General features: G+C 46.0%; 1 long non-coding RNA gene across 1 annotated transcript in view; it reads left to right on the top strand.

The window, feature by feature from the left end:
* The window catches only part of LOC125615140, a 39772-nt gene extending 23704 nt beyond the window's left edge, over positions 1-16068 (top strand). The window contains exon 4 of the long non-coding RNA XR_007345690.1: positions 15539-16068. This is a non-coding gene — a long non-coding RNA (uncharacterized LOC125615140). The remainder of the gene's footprint in view (positions 1-15538) is intronic.
* The last annotated feature ends 46 nt before the right edge of the window (positions 16069-16114 follow it).

A 16114-nucleotide genomic window follows, 5' to 3' on the forward strand; every position in this document is an offset into this window, starting at 1 on the left:
GATTTTTTTTTCATTACTAGAGATGAAACCCAGAGCCTGGTACATACTAGACTATCACACTACATTCCCAGCCCTTTTAATTTTATTTTGAGACAAGATCTCTCTCTAAGTTTCCCAGACTGGCCTCAAACTTGTGATCCACATGCCTCAGCCTCCTGAGTAGTTGGGATTACAGGTGTGTACCACTATGCCCAGATTTTCTACCTCACTTCATAAATAACCTTTTCTTTATCCTTTATGCTCTTTAGTTTCACTATGGAATAGCATATGAGACGGAGAGATTACATTGCTAGATAGGAAGCCAGCGACCAATCTGGAGGCCATTTTTAGGCTTTGGTTTCAATCTGCTCTCAGGAGAACTTACCCCTTGAGGCTAGCATTCTCTTTGGAGGGCAGTGTCCCCAGTGACCTAAGGATCTCCCATTAGGCTCCACTTCTTAAAGACTTCATTGCATTGTACACTGACACACTGGGGAAGAAGCTCCTTACACATTAACCCTTGGGGAACAAACCATATCCAAACCACAGCACCCCCCAGTTCCCCAGCCCGGCATTCCTCTTTTGTAGTCATTCTCAACCCAGACACTGAGGCACCCATCCAAGGACCTGGTCTCACTTTGTGGTTGGAGCTCTGGTTCTTTGAGGAGACAGCAGACGATGAAGATTCAAGAGCATGACTGGTTTTTCCTAGGTCTTGGCTGGAAGCCTGCATGTCCCTGCTTCCCACCTCCCTAATCAATAGCACCACACAAACCCCAAGCCTGAGGTGGGTATGGTGCAGTGTGTTTTTACCTCTTTCCCATCTCAGGGGAATTCTAACCTAGGTGAGGTGTCTGGCTCAGAATCCCTACCTCACGTATGGTATTTTGAATCCCTTTTGACCCACAGGTTATAGCTCTTGCCTCCAATCCAGCAGACCCACAACTCAGGCAGTCTTTTCTCTTTGTCCTTTTCTTCCATTTCTAGTGAAGAAAGATGCTTATTTTGCTTTTGAAAGTGGCCGTCTTACTTCTCACTATTTCTGAGTGCCATGTGTTGGGGCCAGAGGGAGAGCTCAAAGCATGAACTTACAGTGCCATCTTAAATGGAAGGCTCCTTTATTGTTTAAACTATTTTTTAAAAATATTATTGCTTGTAACCTAAAATATCCTAGCTGATAGAAGTATCTATCTAGTAAGATTGATTTGAGGATTAAGTGGGATTTTCCAATGTGAATACTGTACAATATCTGCCATAGAGCAAAACTCAATAAAAGGCATGATTGTAATTGTTTTTGTTGTCTACCTTTTTCACACATGCTTCTGCCCATTCTGGGTTCAGTCTGCAAAACTGCATGAGAGGATTTCAGCTGTGCTGCATCCCCTCCCCCATCAACCCCTGTTTTCTATTGGTGTCTTCTTTCCATGTTCGTTATTTCAGAATTAAGTTTTAGCTTACATATCAATAATGGTTTGGAAAGACCATTAGACAAAGAGTCCTAAGTCCTTGGTTTAAGCCCCATTCATGCTATTCATGGCAGAGCTGTGGGAAAAATCACTAAACTCTGAGTGCCCAAAGAGGCTTGGGGCTAAGCTCAGCTCTACTACTGATTGACCTTAAAATCACCTTAGGCAAGTGGTCTTACTGTTGAGTGAGATTCCCACCCCATGAATGAGGTAAAGTAGATATCTCCTAGAGCTGACACATAGGTTCAGGGAGGTGATATATCTCAACTACCATTATATTCCTGGCATTTAAATAATGCTCAAACAATTATAATAACATGCTATGATATAATACTCCTGAAATAATCATGAATATTGCCATTCCCCAATATCCATAGGGGATTGGTTCCAGGAATACCCAAGGATGCCCAAATTTGTGGACGCTCACATCTCTTTTATAAAATGACATAATATTTGCATATGTGCATTTTCCCTGTATTTTAAATCATCTCCATATTGCCTAGAACAGTGTAATATGATACAAATGCTATTAAATAGTTGTTATACCATGTTGTTTAGGGAATAATGACAAGAAAAAAGTTTGTACTTGTTAAGTATACATAATTTTTAAAAAAGTATCTTTGATCTATAGTTGGTTAAATCCAAGGACGTGAAACCCAAGGGTATAGAGGGATGAGTGGTATGTGAGGCAGAGGCAGGAGGATCACGAGTTCATAGCCAGCTTCGACAACTTAGTGAGGCCCTAAGCAACTCAGCAAGACCCTGTCTTTAAATATAATATAAAAAAAGGGCAGGGGGTGTGGCTCAGTGTGGTTAAGTATCCCTGGGTTCAAACCCCAGCACACACACACAAAAAAAGAACAGAGAGAGAGATATGTTAGTTAAATTTTTAAGATGTGGCAAGAGGTACTGGGGCCATTTCCCCTTTTATGTGTGTGTGTGGCTGTGTGTGCACATATGTGTAAGATATGAACAAAAAACACCAGTTAGAGTTGGTGCCATGCCCTCTGAGAGAATGTCAATCAAGCCAGAATGGAGGGTCAAATGCTTCGTAGCACAACCCTGTGCTGGAGTCATTTTTCTTAAAGGACAAGGCCAAAGTTGTATTAGCGAGAGGAATAACCTTTTCTCATATGGGAAAAATGATTACTGTCTATGACATAGTGTTTGCACCTTGCATGAACTCACGAGGAAATCAGCCATGGCGAGTGGGGGGCAGTCAGAAGGAGGATATGGGGCTCCATCTTTTCCTTTGTCTCGAGCCTAGAGTCCTCACCTACCACTTTGGCTGGTTATTTAACTTTTAAATAATCATGTGAGTTTCGAATAGTTTTAGATTTACAGATAATTTGCAAGAATACCACAGAGAGTTCCTGTATACACCACACTCAGTGCCCCTATACACACCCTCTGCTTTGTGACTTAGTGAGGATGGAGCAGGAGGGGGGCTGTACTAGCTTCCAGCTGCAGCATGTTAAATTAACACAGCAGAAAGGCCCACTGGAGGTGGGGGAGTCACCAAAGGAGGGGTGCTGTGGCTTGGATGTGATTTTCCCCTCAGAGGTTCATGTGTTGGAAGCTTGATCCCTATTGTGGCAGTATTGAGACGTAGTGGACTTTTAGAAGGTGTGGCCTAGTGAAAAATGATTAGGTTATGTGAGTGGAAGCACCACCCTTGGGAGGGATTAATGCTGATCTCCTGGAATAACTTAATTCTTGCAAAATTGAGTTGTTATAAAAAAGAACAAAACTGGCCAAATCTCTCCCTCCTACCATGATGTTGATGTCATCCTCCATGTTGGACACAATCAAAGGGAGCCTCACCAGAGGCCAAACAGATGAGGCCACTTGATCTTGGATTTTTAGACTCCCCAAATGGGAGCTAAATAAACCTCTTTTCTTTCTTGTGACCCAGCCTTAGGTGTTTGATTATGGCAATAGAAAATGGACTAATATAAACAGATAGAAGCTGGAAAGAAACAAGGATGGAGGAGAAGAGGTAGAGAAGACCTCTCTGAATTCCCTGAATTCCCAGCACCCCCTTCACCCCACACAGGTGATTGAAAACCATTCAGAACAGAGCAGGACAGACTTCGCAACACCTGGATTGCATTTCTTATTATTTGCAGAGCAGGCACAGGAAATACTGATTGCTAAGTATGAGATGCTATCAGGCTGATGAAGTCAAAGCACATTTAGCAAAAGAACTACTTTTAATGCTACAATCTCAGAGGAAGTTAATGCCCACATTATATTTGTAATAACCCTCTTTTCATAGCTCTGATTTGAGGTGTGGATCTTCCATAGGGCATGCAAAGCCTTAGAGGGGGCAAGCTGGGCCTTCTGGAGCTCTTTCTTCCTAGATTCTCAGGACAACCATGTGATACTTTAAGATTACACAAATTTTATTTGTATTGTGTGAATATGATTTTAAGATTTCTCTCTCAGACCCTTCCAGGCTCCAGAGAGGGAGTGAGTCATTCCATGAGGGACATTTGCTTGGATTCAGGGACTGGGGGTTAGATGGGTGATTTGGGGCTTTGAGGAGGGAACTGGCTGCGTGAGAGATGTGGGAACAGACGACTCAGCGGCAGCAGCATCCGAAGCCAGCGATTGCTGGCTGCCATCTCTTAAATTATCCTGGCCTAAGCTCCTCCTGTTTCTCCCAGGATAATAGAGTTGTTCTTTGCGGAGTCTTCACTGGGCGTTTTCCCTCTTGGCCTCAAAGCTTACAAATCATTCCTTCCTGTGTGCAGATCAGGTGATTCTCCAAGGTCCTGTCTGAGCAGGGTGACTGACAAGTCAATTTGGTCAGACAATTGCTTGGGCTGATTCGTCTACGAAACTAAGCTCCTTGTTTTGGCAAAGTGGGTTTGAGCTGGGGCTGGAACTGGAGGCTGGGGATCAGCAGGCAGGGAGGGGATTCAGAGCAGAAATTCTCTTTCCCAGGAGGGGACGAGAGAGGAAGGTGCAGATCCAAAGTCCTCCAGGTCTGAAGTAGAGAACCCCAGGTCTGTGGATATGGGGTGTTAGTGGGGGAGGCTCTTTCTCATTTTAAAGAGAGCTCACCTCTGGAAAAGTATAGCTGAGGCAGAGAAGAGAAGGCACAGCTCTTGAGGCCAGAGACCTGGGTTTTTATCTTATTTCTGGTACTTAGTAGCTGTGTGACCTTGTGCAAATCACCTGCCCCACTCTGAGCTTCAGTTGCTCTGACTGCAGTGTGGAGGATAATTATTGCTGGGCCTGCTTATCAGGGTTGTCGTAAGGATTTAATAAGATTGGAAACCTGGAAATGCTTTGTAAACCCATAAGGGTGAGCCATGTGTCTATACAAGATTTATGTGGGTCTAACAGTCCTGAGTCCCAGTACTAGAAAGCAAAGATGCCTTTCCAAGGGTCAGGGTGGGGAGTGCAGGCTCAGCATTTGCAGACATCCAGTGGCTATGTTGGTGATTTTTTTTTTTTTTTCGTTAAGGAGGCCTCTGGTCCCTAGGGCCAGCTAGGGTTTAGGAACCAGGATGCAGGCTGGTCCACACTTGTGCTTGGTGATGTCTCATTGCACCTGCCCTCTCTTGTCCCTCACATCTGCTGAGTGGCAGGGAAGACTGGCTACTGTGTACACAGAGGATCCACCAGAGTGTGGTTGCAAAGAGAGGGGGTGATATGCCTCCTGGGGCTGGAGCTGAAAGGCAACTTGACTTCTTTTACTGGCTATGGCCAAGATTGTCTGCAGAGCTAGAAGGTTCTTAGGTAACAGATGATTGGGGAGCAGGGCTCAGAGGTAAGGAATGTGGCCAAGTTTGGAAATAGGCATATCTGAGTCTATCATGGGGAGATGTAGGAGCCAGGATATAGCCCAGGGTACCTTTACCTTCTGGATGCAACCCTGTGAGACCCTCCTCTTCCCGTAGAAGGGCCACCAGACCCAGAAATAGGCTCAGTCAGAGCCAAGGTACCAGGATCAAGGCTGGTACCAGGAGAAGTCCTACAGTTCTAGTCTTTTGAGCACCTTTTGAGCTCAGCATTGAGTCCTGCCATCAACCCATTAGACCCCAGTTCTAGGGCTGAGTAATGCTAACCAGGCCTCCTTAGCCTCAGTCTGGAACCCCAGCCCTTCTCCCTCCCTCCAATGGTATGTGTTCCCATTTCTAGCACCTGAGTCCATTCCAAGCTCTACTTCTTTCATTTGATATTGGGACCTATTCTCCTTCCTATGTTTGCTGATTGCCCTTTCTCTAAGCAGCAGCTTAGCCTTAGACCCCAGCCCTATGTTAGTGCGTATAGACCCAAGAACAGGAAGCAAAGTCATATATATTGCCAGATGCAGTAGTGCATGGTTGTAATTCCTGTGACTTGGGAGGCTGAGGCAGGAGGATTCCAAGGCTGAGTCCAACCTCAACAATTTAGTGAGACTTTCAGCAACTTAATGACACTGAATGTCAAAATTAAAAAAATAATAAAATAAAAAGGACTGGGGATGTAGCTCAGTGGTAAAGCACCACTAGGTTTAATCTCTAGTTAAAAAAAAAAAAAGTCATATACAACGAGGGCTCTTTTTGTGCCTGACCTTTTAAACTTCACACCAAACCAGGGAAGTGGATTCTAATCATTCCCATTTAGTAGGAGAGAAATTGAGTCTCAGAAAGGCTAAGGGACTTACCCAATGTAACATGAATAGTACAGACAAGATTCCAAACCACATTCACAGGGCTCCAAGGACTGTGCTGATCTTGGTGCACAAGTCACCAACTTGCCTGATGTCCCCAGAGGACTAGTCCCCAGGTGTGCATCTTCTGAACTGGGCTGTCCCACTGGGGTCTATACATTTAGTGCAGAGCAGTATCAACCATGTGGTTCCACGTCAGGCCAGTTTTGGTTTGATGTGCCTTATGGAACCTTAACCTTGAATTTGTTTCTCCACCCTGCTCAACAGTTATGTCCATTATCTAGTGGAAAGTGAGGCCCAGAGACACTGGCATTTAGAGAAGAAAAGAATAAGCTAACTTGTAAAGAAGTTCAAGGGAATCAGGCTTCATAAGGACTGTCTTACATCAAGTAAAACACACCAGGAATTTAAAGCCAAAAGCTCAGGGTGAACTTAGCAATGTTTCTGAGTTCACAGCGAGTCCAGCGATGGTGGAAAACAGCAATTTTCTCACATATCATAACATCCACAAAGAGGGGGACAGATTTTCAGATAGCAGCATTGCCAAAGTAAGGGATTAAGTTTGTTTTGTTCCCACGCTACTCATCTATGGGAAGGCTCAAGATTTCATTTGTTTTGGGGAGTCAGCGCCAGATAGGGTGAGCCCCTTGCTTTTGGTTTATATTTTCCGGATGGGAGATCTGGGCTGTTCATAATGGTGCCAGGAGCAAGGGTCAGTTTTGTCTCTACCCTGATAAATCCCTCCTCTGCTGAAACTATCTGGAGAGAAGATTCTGTTGTTTACAACTGGATGAAAGAGCCCACAGGATCACTGGGTTCAACTCTGTGTTTCACAGATGAGGAGGCAGCGACCCAGAGGGGAGAAAGCCTTTACCCAAGACCACTCAGACCTCAGTGCTTCTTTTTGTCTGGTGTCCTCCTCTGTCCCACTCAGGCCTGAGCAGGACGCCCAGGACTGGGTTGGTGGAGTTCTAGCTTGGAGATAGCTTTTACCGACTCCTGAGAGAGTTCAGAGAAAGAAACAGAGAAGGAAGAGAGAGAGAGGCATTGCTGGTGTGTGGACAGGGTCTCTTGGTTCTAGGTGACCGCGAGCTTCCTTGTTCCACCTAGGTTCAGTCTCAGCCCAGGCCTGGCACAAGGGGTAGAGGCAGTGCTAGGCAGGGCTCTTTTTGTGCCTGACCTTTTAAACTTCACACCAAATCAGGGAAGTGGATTCTAATCATTTCCATTTAGTAGAACAGAAACTGAGTCTCAGAAAGGCTAAGGGACTTGGTAAAAGCTACCTCCAAACTAGAACTCTACCAACTCATCCTGAGAACTCCATGCCAGTCCCCCAGGTTGCTCACCTGGTTCTGTCCTTATTTTCGAATTTTACAAATAGTATGAATCATAGGGATCATGGTGTCAGCTCTGTGCTGATTACTTTGAACATAACGTGCTGTTTATTTCTCTAAAACTAGAAGAGGTAGTTTTTTTCCCCCTTTTTGTGGAGGGTAAACTGAGGACCAGAGGTGTTAAGTGACTTTCCTGGGTCTCTGGGACTGGTGAATGGTTAGGGAGCCAGGGACTAAGAACAGTTTTGTCTGAAACTAGAAGTTGTTCTCCTAATCAAGTGCATGCTGCCTTCTTCAATCAGCTCGGCTCATAATTTAGTCTGAAAACTCTCCTCCTCCCTGCCCAGTAGGGTCCCACTGTAAGCTTTTTGTTGGGTGTGGGATGGGGTGGGGCGGTACCTGAAGTCCTGTCACCTGTGAATGTCAGTTGTCATGCTCCCTGGCAGGCTCAGCTTCCAAACTTCCTCTGCCTCTTGGGTCCCTGGAGTTAGGACCCAGGACGTTTTTAACCTGCTCTTCTCCTGACCAAGGGTGCAACCTGTTCAAATCTTTGCCTCTTTCTGGCTTGAATGAAGACTCAGCCCCTTCTCAACTCTGAGACTCTGAGATTCTAAATAGTAGGGTCCCCTGGTCTGACTGAGGCCGGTCACACCGAAAGCTTGCAGGAGTGAAGTCTTTGCATGTTAGCACACACAAGAATGATACCTTCCCAGAAAGGAAAACATCTCTTGTTTTCTTCCAGTAAATCAAGACTAGGAGGTGCATTTGTTTAATAGGCTCTGTCCACAGCTAATCCAATTTGGTAAGTGACTTGGGGATGGGGAAAGATGCTGACCTGACACTTTGGAGAGTGGACTCAGAGGTGGGGGCTTAGGCAGCAATACATGTAGCTCTGTGAGCAGGAGATAAGGCAGGAGAACCCTCTCCCAGTGCCACACCTCCCCATCATATGTATGTTGTCTTTCCCTTTTGGCTCTTGATCTGGATTTCTGTCTACATGTCTTTTGATCTGTATGTATGTCTTTTTGTCACAACCATAGCTTACCAGGATCCATAGAGTGTATGATGGTGGATGAGTAATGGCCATGTTGGGACAGGTAAGAGCTCATATTGAAGGACAAGGAGTGCAGAAGACAGAATAATGGCTTCCCAATGATGTCCACATGTGACTCCTTGGACCCTGTGGAGCTGTTACCTTGCATGGCAAAGGCTACTTTTTAGCTATGATGGAGTTAAGGATCTCAGGAGGAGATAATCCTGGATTATCCAGGTGGGTTCAGTGTAATCACAGGGACTCTAAGAAGGAGGCAGAGGGTCAGAGGCAGGGGTGAGATACAATGATGGAGACAGGGGTTGGGGCTTTGAAAATGGAGGAAAGGGACCATGAGCCCAGGTAGCCAAGGTTACCTTCTAGGTAGCCTCTAGAAGGTGGGAGAGATGGGAACACACGTCCTCCCCTAGAACCATGCAGCTCTGCTGATGCCTTGATTTTAATCCATGAGATCTGTTTGGGCTTCTAATCTCCAGCAACATCAGATAACATACTGTGTTGTTTTAAAGCACTAAATTACAGCAGTCAGAGGGAAAAGTGCAATGAGTCAAAAAACCCCAGGTGTGGGGCAGCTGGGCGCCTTGGCTTTCCAGACTCATTGAGAGACTCATGCTGCAGACAGATCATGGAGACAGATCTGGGAGTGGAAAAGGGCCTCAGCGTGGGCTGGGATCAGCACACAGTCAGGGATCCCTGGAAAGTTGCTCCACGGTGTCTCTGGGGCATTGAGATTTAGGCATGACACAGAGACTGGGGCTCAAGGATTAAGGATCAGGATAACGACTTGGAACTGGTCTTGGTGGCCCACACCTGTAATCCCAGTGAGTGAGGTAGGAGGATTACAAGTTCAAAGCCAGTCTGAGAAACTTAGTGAGACCTTGTCTCAGAATAAAACATAAAAAGGGCTGAAGTGGAGCTCAGTAGTTGACTGTCCCTGGGTTCAATCCCTAGTACTAGGGGGAAAAAAGAGACCTGGGAGCTGGATATTGGGTGCAGCTGTAGAAAGAACAAAGGAAGGACTCAATTCTGTCAAGGTGAGTTTGGTGTCTAGCTGTGTGCTCTGCGGCTTTGCCCTCTTCATTTGTAGAAAGGAGGTCTCAGTCAAACTAAAAAATTTCTTAGCAAAAAACAAAACAAAAAAACAATCTGTCAGGTGAATAGAGAGCCCACATCTTGGGAGCAAATCTTTATCCCCTCACACATCAGATAGAGCACTAATCTCTAGGGTATATAAAGAATTCAAAAAGCTAAACACCAAAAAAAAAAAAAACAAATAATCAAATCAATAAATGAGCCAAGGACCTAAAGAGATACTTCTCAGAAGATGATGTACAATCAATCAACAAATACATGAAAAAATGTTCATCATCACTAGCAACTAAAGAAATGTGAATCAAAACTACTGTAAGATTTCATCTCACTCCAGTCAGAATGGCAGCTATTATGCATACAAACTACAATGAGTGTTGGCGAGGATGTGGGGAAAAAGGTACCCGCATACACTGCTGGTGGGACTGCAAATTGGTGCAGCCAATATGGAAAGCAGTATGGAGATTTCTTGGAAAATTGAGAATGGAACCACCATTTGACCCAGCTATCTCTCTCCTCGGTCTATACCCAAAGGACTTAAAAACAGCATACTACAGGGACACAGCCACATCAATGTTTATAGCAGCACAATTCACAATAGCTAAACTATGGAATCAACCTAGATGCCCTTCAGTAGATGAATGGATTAAAAAATATGGCATATATACACAATGGAATATTACTCAGGAATAAAAGAGAATAAAATCATGATGTTTGCAGGTAAATGGATGGAGTTAGAGAAGATAATACTAAGTGAAGTTAGCCAATCCCCCCAAAACAAATGCCAAATGTTTTCTTTGCTATAAGGAGGCTGATTCATAGTGGGATAGGGAGCGGGAGCATGGGAGGAATAGACAAACTCTAGATAGGGCAGAGGGGTTGGAGGGGAAGGGAGGGGGCATGGGGTTATTAATGATGGTGGAATGTGATTATCATTATTATCCAGAGTATAGTTATGAAGACACGAATTGGTGTGAATATACTGTGTATGCAACCAGAGATATGAAAAATTGTGCTCTATATATGTAATAAGAATTGTAATGTATTCTGCTGTCATATATAAATAAAAAATTTTAAAAAAAAGGAGGTTTAGGTTAGCTTAGAAATCACAGATGGGAGGCTGCAGGCTTGATTTGGTTCACAGACACAATTGATCTACACTGATTCTTTAACATTTGGACAATATTAAGCATTATTATGTCTCACTGAAATGAAATCTAAAGTGCAGACTTATCTTACCATGAGGGATGGCCTGGTGACATTGGCCCTCTGTTCCTGCCTGCTACATCTCCCAGTCAACCCCTGCTGCAGGTGGGACATCCCCAGGGGAGGCAGGCCCAAAGTCATGGAGGTGGTGCTGCAATCACCCAACAGGGTTAGCATAGGCTTGGGGAGTCCCCAAGGAGGTGTCTGAGCATGTGGGCTCCTCACAGCCCAGTCTCCAGATACAACTTGACAAGTGCCAAGTGCAGCAGGACTTGCAGCCACATTGATCTAGACACTAAACTCCTATTAATGGAGTCAGAGAAGGCAATTGCTTTCTTGGCAGGAGCAGGTAGCTGATGGCTTGCACAGACCTTACAGTCAGATGGAGACACCCAGACCTCTCCACAGAAGCAGCTACAAGCAGGAGACTTGCATGCCTGGGTGTCCATTTGAGCACAGGCTGCATGGCCTGGCCTTGTTATGTGGCCATCAGTTTAACTGTCAGCCTCTTCTATGACTTGGGACCTTGTCTATCTCTCCTGCTCTGGCTCTTTTACACTGACCTAATCCATACTCAAAGGGTAGTGGGCTGACAGTGACATTCCCTCCCTCCTTTCCCGATTTGGCCAGCCCTCCTAGGCTCACCTTCCCTGATTTTCTGACCTTTTAATGGCTTTTGCCCTCAGCTCCCACATCTGGACTCCCTTGATGACCTGTTTTGGATGTATCTCCCTGGTTCTTCCTCCTCAGACTACCTCTAATGGATGTGAATTTGGTTTTGACCCCTGAACTTGTGCACCTTGGCTGGGGCTGAGGGCCATCAGCTTGTTCTTGCCATGTGAACTCCATTATCGGCTAGCATCCTGCTCAGTCTCAGTAGCACCTTCTTCATCACCAGCATCCATCTTTTTCCCTTCCTGGATACCTCTAGTTCAGTTCTGTCCATCCCCCACAGTCCAACCATGTCCATTTCCCACTTGGGCTGCTCCTAGGGCTTGCTATGTGGACCTCCTATCCTTTACTCTTTCAACACCTTCTTCAATAGCAACTAGATAATTCTCTCTAGAGAGCAAAGCTGGCCATGGGAACTCTGGTCAGAATCTTTCAATGGATAGCTTCTGATTTTGGAGAAGGCTTGGGTGCCAGCACTTCTTGATAAGGTCCCGCTTTCTCTTCCAATTTCATGTCTCAGGACATCCATACCCGCCCCCCCCCCAAGTCCCTGTTCTAGCCTTACTGGACTATTAGCAGGACTCCTTTTTCCCTCAAAAATTTGGACTTTTGCAGATGTTATTCCCTTTGGCTGGAACCTATGTTTACCTGTCTAACCTTTCACAAGTCTGTGGATGCTGTTTTCAGCATGATGCTCTGATGCAATTCTGCCTCCAAGCTTGGCACCCTCAATGGTTTTTGCTTGCAGTTATTAGTTTTGAAACCCCAGACTGTAAGTTCCATGGAGACAGGGACTTGATCTGTTTATTCTCTATTATATTCCTGCCAGCTAGCATAAGCCTGGGACACAGCAGGTGCTTGGTGAATATACACTGGATGAATGAATCATAACGAGGACAAAGCCAAGAGCAGAGAAAGCTCTTGCAGAATAACCTTGAGATCCATCCAGAGTCAACTTTATGTCACTTTCTGAGCATCCCCATTGAAAGGCAAGCCAGTCAGGAAAAGGAGGTAGGGTGAGGGGCAGATTGTAAGAATCTTTTCCAACATCTAGACCCCACATAACCATCTTGTCCAGGAAACAGGATCACCTTACCCACCCTGAAGAGGAAATCAGCTTTATTTACTATAACTAATATCAGATTTATCTGATTCCAGAGTTCAGCTTTCTCAACTATCATTCTAGTCTATCTGAAAGATAAGTGGAAATCAGTCCTGAGCTCACTTCCCATGGGATGGGCTAAAAAGCAGTGGGAAAATAGGCAACATTCTGAGCTCTAACCTTTGTTCTGCCACATGTATCTGTGTGCCCCTTTGGGCTTCTGTTTCATGTTACCTAATACACAGGGCTGTTGTAAGGGTTCATCTTTGGGCTCATAAAGGGTGGAGACCAGGCTTGTCTATGTGGAATTCCCTGTTGCTCAGCATGTGGCCTGGCCCCTTCACAGCCCTGAAAATGTGATCTTTAAATTGAAAACTCTTTGCAAACCACATTCTGAAATCCTTCATAAGTCAGGCACTGGAGTTGGGCAGTGAAACCCACTCTATCCTCACTAACTGGACAATTGCCTCATGTCACCAATGTGTATTATTATGTCCTCTGCTATAATGCATGTCTTTTTAAAAGAAAATTAGGATCTGTCAAGCACCATTACACAGTGAACCCAGAGAAAGGGCAGCCCATGGCAGTGTATCAAGCTTCGGAAGAGCAGAAGCAGCTGTCTGAGGAGCCTTTCTCTGGGGGCCTGGTCATTACCTATGCATGCTCCGCTGGAGAATCTTCTTCTCCTCCCAGGTCCTTGGCAGCTGTCCCGGAGAGTGCGGTGGAAAGGGCTTGATGCAAATTTCTGGCCCAGTAGTGGAGTCCACTTCTGAAAATACAATGGAGTCTAGTACAATGGAGTCTAGTACAAAAGAAAAAGACGAATGCCAAAGCCCTCAAAGAGGAAGGATGGAGCTCATGACTCTAGTAGGAGTGGCTCCTTGTGTCCATGATGTTATGGCATCATCCCTGTACTCTTAAGAGGGAAGTCCTTACAGATGAGGAAACTGAGGCTTGGCAAGTCTAGCCTGGAACTAGGTTGAGTCTCACCCCAAAGCCTGGGTTCTTTCGTTGCCCCATACTGCCTGCCCTCCTCCTAAGGTACAGCGAGACATGGTGTTATGCCAGATTCGTGGGACCACAATAGACCTCCAGGAGCCGAATCCAATGCAATCACACAAGAATCTTTATTGCAGGCTTGAGCCTGGACTCACAACGGTTCCCGTCTCAGAGGTCCCAGGGAGTGAGTCCCAGTCCTTTGTTCAGTGAGATTTTATAGGTTTTGGGGAGATACTCTATGCGTCACAACACCACACAGCAAATCATTCCATACCACGGGAAAGTCAAACAACAACTCTTAACATTGATTAGCACATTCAATGGTGGAACAAGTTGGGTAGGGGTGATTGGTTAGTACAAGAGGGGGATTCCTTTGAACTGATTGGTTTAGGCCACGAGGGGTGTACGTGCTAAACTACAAGGTTTCCCAACATGTCATCAACCACCATAAACTACTGGGAAGGTCATCTGGCATCCCAGGTATTTTCCCTGTCTCATGCTGATTGGAGGTTGCTAGGGGGGTTGCTATGGGTCCTCACCTAGCCTAACTGAGTCAGGGACACCTGGTGCCACAGACCTCTCCTGTTATTTACAGACAAACAACTCAGCAGGGTGGGTATGTGCTTAGGAGTGCTCTGTGGGTTTTCCAAGGACAAGGGTCAAGCCCCCTTCCTTGGACAGGCTTTGCTCTGAGATAGAAGCTGGTTTCTCAAAAATGGAGTCACATTAGTTTCTCAATGGTTGCAGAAGGCTGGCAAAGGATGGGTATTTGGGCTCCTATCCATGGGACTGGCCAGCCACTCAGACACCTTCGTTGTCCTCATGCATTGGCTGGTGGCTATAGGAGCATCTTTACCTGGCTAGCCCGGAAGTAACATAGACAGCCCTGGGGTGGTATTTAAGGAGTGGCAGTTCACATGCCTTGTCCTCAGGGGTCTGCTAAGTGGATGAGTGGCCCTCAGTTAAGTAACCACCTCCCCCCAACCCATACACACAATTTCCCAGGCCTGGCCTCGCTCTGTAACCTGCTGCTTTCCGTTCTTTTCTCCCCCTCCTCCTTCATTTTCTTCTTCCCTCTCTCCCTGGTTCTCCTCTTTTTTTTTGAATATTTATTTTTTAGTTTTCGGTGGACACAATATCTTTTTTATTTTTATGTGGTGCTGAGGATGGAACCCAGTACCTCGTGCATGCCAGGCGAACGCGTTACCGCTTGAGCCACATCCCCAGCCCCTGGTTCTCCTCTTTCTTCCTTTCTCTCTCCATGTTTTTCCTTCCTTCCTCCCCCTTCTTCCTCCTCTTTTCCCTCCTCCTCCCCTGTCTAGTGCTCCCAGCTCCTCACCAGCCAGCACATAGAACTGGCCCGTATCACATGTGGGGGGAATAAATGCTGAGCTGTGACAATCCTGTCTGCCTCAGAAAGAGAGGTTTTATGTAGTTTTTGGCATTTACAAATCCTTTGTGAAAAGGTCACCCTGTTCTTAGAATCTTTTATTAATGCTGAAGACCGGCCACGGAAATGTCATGTCTTTTTACCATGATATTTACTCAGAAAAGTATGACTAAGCATCTGAAATTCTATCAGCAGCTTGACCCCCAGGGCCAGGCGGGGAATATGCAGGGATGAATGGATTGTTGGTCCTGCTGGGAGCAGTTGGGTGCTCCAGAAGAGGGAGAGAGAGAGAAGGAGGGATGGATAAGGTCCAGACGCCTGGGCATTCAACCTTGTGCACTTCTCTCTGCTGTCCCCAGCAGCTCCAGAGCACAGGACTGGTGGGTCCACACTGAAAGAGATCTTGGTAGGTATGTGGGGACAGATATGGAGACTGAGGCTCAGAGCAGGCAAGACATCAGCAGGATCACCCAGCACGTCGGGGCAAAGCTGAGACTAAAGACTAGGCGTCCCAACTCCTAAGTCAGTGGCTAGCACTTGGTCTCCCACACCCCAGTTCTCATCTTGTTCCCACTCTTGTGCAGAGCCCGGGAAGAGGACCGGAAGCAAGTCTCTTCCTGGATCCCACATTCCGGTTGCTGTGTCAGAGTCCAAGGCAGGACATTGTGGAGGGAAATGCTGGCTTGAACCATCCTGTTCTCCACCTGCCTCTGCTTCCTTCGTGAGTTCCTCAAAGCGCCACACTTCTAGATGGTCTCGGAGGGGGTCTGGTGCAGGAAGAAGCTGAAACCTGTGCTGTTGTATTATTTAGCTCAGGTGGCCACAATAAAATACCACAGACGGAGAACTTAACAGCAGACATTTGTTTTCTACAGGAGGCTGGAAGTCTGAGCAGGGAGCCAGCATGGCTGGGCTCTCGACTCTTCCTGGCTCAACCTCCTCTCTGTGTCTTCACCTGGTCTCTCCTTTGTGCCAGTTGGGGTGGGGGTGGCATGAGCAAGCTCTCCTTCGACTCTTCTTATAAAGACACTAATTGCACCTCGAGGCCCCCACCTAACCCAAATTACCTTCTAAAGGCCCCCATCTCCTAATGCCATCACCTTGGGCATTCAGGCTTCAGTGTATAAGTTTTTTTTTTGGGGGTGGGGTGGGGTGGTGTG

This window comes from Marmota marmota, unplaced genomic scaffold, assembly GCF_001458135.2.
Source record: "Marmota marmota marmota unplaced genomic scaffold, marMar, whole genome shotgun sequence".
NCBI lineage: Eukaryota > Metazoa > Chordata > Mammalia > Rodentia > Sciuridae > Marmota > Marmota marmota.